We start from the raw sequence: 5,936 nt of genomic DNA on the forward strand, positions 1-5,936 counted from the left end.
ACCATCATACCTGGCTAATTTTTGTATTTTTTGTAGAGATGGGGTTTTATCATATTGTCCAGGTTGGTCTCGAACTCCTGGGCTCAAGCAATCTGCCCACCTTAGCTTCCCAAAGTGCTGGGATTACAGGCGTGCACCACCACACCTGGTTAATATATTTAAATTGTGTGTGTGTGTGTGTCTGTCTAGAGACATGGTCTCATTGTGTTCCCCCAGGCTAGTCCTGGCTTCAAGTGATCCTCCTGCCTCAGCCTCCCAAAGTGCTGGGATGACAGGTGTGAGCCCCAGCTCCCAGCCTTCACTAACACTCTGATTAGAAAACTGGTTTTCCCCTACCCCTGCCTTCCAACATGGCGTCCACTCTCTAACCCTCCCACCACCTACCCATTTTCCTTTGAATTAGACGGATGCTTAATAACTTCTCTAGGATACGGTTAGTGACAAGAGAAATAACGCCCTTCGGACGGAATTGGCCACACCCTGAAATTATCTAAGTCAGTAACATTTAGCAAACACTTATAAAATTCCTCTGATGTGCCTAACGTTTCATGAAATGGTGGATGTACAAATATTAACGTGATATGCCCCCCACCCTCAGGAGGTGCTTAGCTCAGTGGGGAATGTGGACACACAGGTGGGTTGTCTGAGGCAGAGCACTGAGCTGAAGGCATGCCACACCATCCGCTGAAGTTGTCCCCGTTTAGAAACATCTGTGGTTTCACATTGCTCTGAATGACATGTGATGTGGAAAGAACTGGCTGTAAGGCATACAGCAGGAAAGCAGATTGCGCAGCTTGGATGGCACAATCCTATCAGGACAGGGCACCAAGACCTGTCCTGTGTGATCCTTTCTACAGAAACAACAATAATGACACCTAGCACCTCTTTGGGCACTGATTATCTGTGGGACTGTCACCACGCCAGCACAGGAGACGGAGTCTACGCCAGGCCTGTGGTAGTCCATGATTGCACCCGTGCCACCTTTCACCATGAGGATGCCTGCCACCTTCAGGATCACATCTTTGGGTGAGGTCCAACTGGAGAGGGAGCCCGTCAGCTTCATGCCAATCACCTTGGGGCACCTCAGCTCCCAGGGGATCCCAGCCATGATCTCCACAGCATCGGCACCCCCAACTCCAATGCAGATGCCCCCCAGGCTGCCACCATTGGGGATGTGGGAGTCAGTGCCAATCAGAAGATCCCTAAGGTATGCATAGTTCTCCAGAATAATCTAGTGAATGATTCCAGATCCAAGCCTCCAGAAGTCCACACCATATTTGACACAGGCAGTTGCCAGGAAATTATAAACTTCCTGGTTGATGTCCTTGGCCCAGCGCAGGTCTTTCTCGTCCCCAAGCTGGGCCTCTTATCAGATGGTCACTGGATGGTGGATGGCACGGCCGCCCTGGGCAGCCCACTGCTGATGAACTGCAGCATGGCCACGCAGTCCAGCCGCAGCCACAGGTATGTCTTGCCCTGCTCGACTTCCTGGCTGGCCGGGTCATCCAGGTGTCCATACACAATCTTCTCCAAGAGGATCAGAGGCCGGTTCAGTCGTTTGCGAACAATGTTAATGTTCTTCTCTAGCAGCTCATAGTGGATGTACTCATTGGCCTCAAAGTAGCTCATCGCCATCTTGGCCCGTTGGCACAGGACTGAGGCCACACGGTATCGCCGCACACCCAGAGCTTTCTGCAGTCGGGTCACCAGTAGGCTGTAGGGTGCCATTTTGTGCACTGACAAAGATGAGGGTGTGTGAATCTGCCTCCTTATCAGTGATGTCACTCTCTCTGGTTGGCTGCTCCAGGACACCATCCCTAACCCCATCTGATTAGGGATGAGATGAGACCCCTCCTCTCACTGCTGTCACATCAGCCTGAGCAACCTCATCACACGGACTCTCTGTCACTTGCTCATCGCCCACCAGACATCCAAGACCTCTGTGTGGCTGGCAGATGCGTGAGCATGAAGTGTGCGGATCTGGGAAGCCTCTGGGCTCTGGCACCAGACACACCTGGGCTTGATTGCCGCCTCCTCCTCTGGTTGCCGGCTGGAAACCCTTTCACCAGACGCCTAGGTTGCTTCAGGTTCATTTTCCTCTTCTGCAAAATGAACATCCTCTTACTCATCTTGCAGGGATGATGGAAATACTGAACTATATCTACAAATAATTGCATATATTAACAACGCCAGCCACATAGTAAATTTTCATTCCTTGCATATATCGCCACCTAGTGGACATCTTTAATCAATAAGATTAAATCCGCCTGGACATTCCAAGCACGATTTCATACTCCTCCTTTCCATCCTGCCATCCTCAGCAACTCACTGGATACACCTGGACTGGTGCTGTCCAGCCTGCAGGCCGCCAGTCCCATGTGGCTGCTGACCACTTCAGCTGTGGCTAGTTGGAACGGAGACGCGCCCGGCCCCCAACATTTGTTTTTAATATTGATTACATTATTACAATCGTTGTCATATTTCTTTTTACCTTTTTAAATGAGGCTGCTAATGGCCGGATGCAGTGGCTCATACCTGTAATAACAGCACTTTGGGAGCCAAGGCGGGGCGATCACCTGAGCTCAGGAGTTCGAGACCAGCCTGACCAATATGGCAACACCCCATCTCTACTAAAAATACAAAAATTAGTGGGGCGCGGTGGTGCACACTTGTCGTTCCAGCTACTCGGGAGGTTCAGGCAGGAGACTCGCTTGGGCACGAGAGGCAGAGGTTGCAGTGAGCTGAGATCGGCTCAGATCATGCCACTGCACTCCAGCTTGGGCGACAGAGCAAAACTCCATCTCAAAATAAATAAATAAATAAATAAATAAAGGCCGGGCGCGGTGGCTCAAGCCTGTAATCCCAGCACTTTGGGAGGCCGAGATGGGCGGATCACAAGGTCAGGAGGTCGAGACCATCCTGGCTAATACGGTGAAACCCCGTCTCTACTAAAGAATACAAAAAACTAGCCGGGCGACGAGGCGGGCGCCTGTAGTCCCAGCTACTTGGGAGGCGGAGGCAGGAGAATGGCGTGAACCTGGGAGGCGGAGCTTGCAGTGAGCTGAGATCCGGCCACCGCACTCCAGCCTGGGCGACAGAGCCAGACTCCGTCTCAAAAAAATAAATAAATAAATAAATAAATAAATAAATAAATAAAAATAAAAATAAAAGAAGCAGCTGCTAAAAACTTTAAATTGCATATATGGCTCAGCTTTGGGATCTGCATCATGTTTCTACTGGACAGTGAGTGCTATTCTACTCTCAAAAGAGAATCTGGAGGCTTGTGTCAATTCGTTCACTAAGTGTGTGTGTATGCAGGTGGGTGTTTCAACCCTCATGACTGACACTTTTCGAAGAGGCCACAGATAAGGAGCCAAACTGTACCCGGAGATGTTCCAAGCTGGATAATTTAAAAAGCAGTTTTCTGATTCTGGTGATCATGGCTTGGAGGCATTGTGATTCACCCTTGCAAATTTCTGAGAAATTAGAAGAAATTAGTCGGTAAAGACCAGAAAGCAAACGTGAGAAGATATAATTAAAGGGGCCACTGATTGGGATAAAAGGCTTATTTACATCAAGAGTCTTTCAAAGAACAGAGAAACCAAGCAGTCAGTTGAACATTAAAAAAAAAAAAAAAAAAATTAGAAACAAGGCAAAGACAAGTGACCACACTAGAGGAAGCAGATACATCAAAAAGTCGGAAAGATAATGAAAGATGAGAATCTAATTGTAGAGTGCACAGGTTTAGATTAATTATTAAAAGCTCCACACACACATTTGGATAGAAAAAGGAGAATGCAAATTCAGAGAAAAACTCAAAGTCCTCAGTTATTTCCTCTCCATCTCCCTCAGCCTCAGTTTCTCCATCTTATGAAACCAGATGATTTGTAAGGCTCCTTTCAAATCCATATTTGTCATTCTACAAAATAAATAGCTGCATGAAGATCTTTTACTTCTCAGTTTTTATCTCCAAAATTTCATAGCCAATTCTTGCAGAGAAAATAAAAATTACATATGAGCAAGAAAGGCTAATTGAAATAATCTTACCACCTAGAGATAGCCACTGTGAATACTTTAATGTATATTCTTCCTTATTCATATAGATATACATAGAAATAATATTGTATAAATTTTGTTTTGGCCTTTCTTTGTCAATGAAATATTGCAAGGATGTTTTCCTGTCTTGGTTTCCTTTCCACATCATTGTTTGTGACCGCTGCCAAGTATTTTGGTCTAAATGAAAGTATCAGGGTATAATATTAGTTGCAGTGAAAATGCAAGTGTCTCCAGGTTGGAAGAGATGAAGAAAGTTGAGAAAAACAACATTTTTCCTTGCACGATGCCTTCTACTTTACAAAAGACTTGTATAAAAGCTTTGTAATCAGCTGGGTGTAGTGGCTCACACCTGTAATCCCAGCACTTTGGGAGGCCGAGGCGCACGGATCATTTGAGGTCAGGAATTCGAGACCAGCTTGGCCAACATGGTGAAACCCCATCTCTACTAAAAATACAAAAATTAGCTGGGTGTGGTAATGCATGCCTGTAGTCCCAGCTACTTGGGAGACTGAGGCAGGAGAATCGCTTGAACCCTGGAGGCGGAGGTTGCAGTGAGCCAAGGTCACGCCTCTGCATTCCAGCCTGGGGGACAGAGTGAGATTCCATCTCAAAAGAAAAAAAAGCTTTGTAATCTACAATGTGTTTTTACATCTTCTCTTAAGACTGCCCAACTAGCAGCGCCTAGCATACGGGAAGCATCAATAAGTGTTATTACATAAATGGGAAATCAAACAAATACGCATTAGCATATGTATCCTTATAAAACTGGATTTGATGGGCCTCATTCTCATAATTTTATGAATTTTAAGGCTACCTCTATTACCTTGATAAAATCCATTATAATTTACATAGTATCCACACAGACTGATCTCATTTGAGCCTCCCAGCCACTCTGTAACTAGGGTAGATAGCGTCAGTCTCATTAAAGGGAGGCCAGAGGCTGCGGAGGAGATAATCAGGGTCAGATAGTCAATCAGTGGAAGAGCTTGAGCTTAGACTCAAATCCATGACACTTTCAGCTGCTTCCTGACCATGACAAAATGTCCCGCCCCACCTTTATTTAAGCAGTTTGCAGTATAGTGAGGCAGACTCACCAGTATGCAGGTAAATGTTTAACATTCAGCTCTCGGGGAGTGGAGGGAGCCCTGGTTTGTGGAGTTTGCTGATTTCTCTGGTGTGAATACTTCCACATGGCAGATTTGAAACTACCGACGCAACGTGATGACGTCATTGTATAGCGACGTGCACAATCAGCTCACGGGTGCCAGCGGGCTCCAACGCATCCCTGGGTGGAATGAACTTTCTTTCCACCTGATTGTTAATTCCTGGAAGCCAGGAACCACATCTCGTTGTAATTTTCACTGTGCAATGCACACAGATGGCAATACATCAGCATTCAGGCTCAACATCATTGTCCAGCCTGGGTTTCTCACTCTCTGGTTTCCTCACCTGCCAGCCCTCTTCCCTTCGACCTAGTGAAGTACTTGGAGACAATCCTGTCCCCTTTACCATTTCCTTTTCCTTCCTCTCCGTTCACGTCCGGGTCACAGCCTGAGGCCGAGTCAGGGGCCCAATGCAAGAAGAGAGGCTGTGGGAACCTTAGGATCTTGCAAGGTTTTGTTTGTTTGGCTTTTTGTTTGTTTGTTGAGACAGGGTCTTGCTCTATTGCCCAGGCTGGAATGCAGTGGCATAATCACAGCTCACTGCAGCTTTGACCTCTCGGACTCAAGCACACCACTGTGTCTGGCTAATTTTTTTTAATTTAAAATTTTGTTTTAGAGACAAGTTCTCGCCATGTTGCCCAGGCTGTTGGATCTCATGCTTCGCGGTCTTTTAAGACCAAGCTTAGCGTCTTCTTCCTGTCCTGAAGTTCTGACACT

The 5,936-nt window shown here is 46.6% G+C and overlaps 1 pseudogene; it reads right to left on the reverse strand.

Annotated features, from left to right (window-relative positions):
* Positions 1-237: 237 nt before the first annotated feature.
* LOC108522200 (aconitate hydratase, mitochondrial pseudogene) lies at positions 238-5,253 on the reverse strand (annotated as a pseudogene).
* Between the last annotated feature and the right edge of the window lie 683 nt (positions 5,254-5,936).

Source organism: Rhinopithecus bieti, unplaced genomic scaffold, assembly GCF_001698545.2.
Source record: "Rhinopithecus bieti isolate Rb0 unplaced genomic scaffold, ASM169854v2 scaffold_57691, whole genome shotgun sequence".
In the NCBI taxonomy this organism is placed as follows: Eukaryota; Metazoa; Chordata; class Mammalia; order Primates; family Cercopithecidae; genus Rhinopithecus; species Rhinopithecus bieti.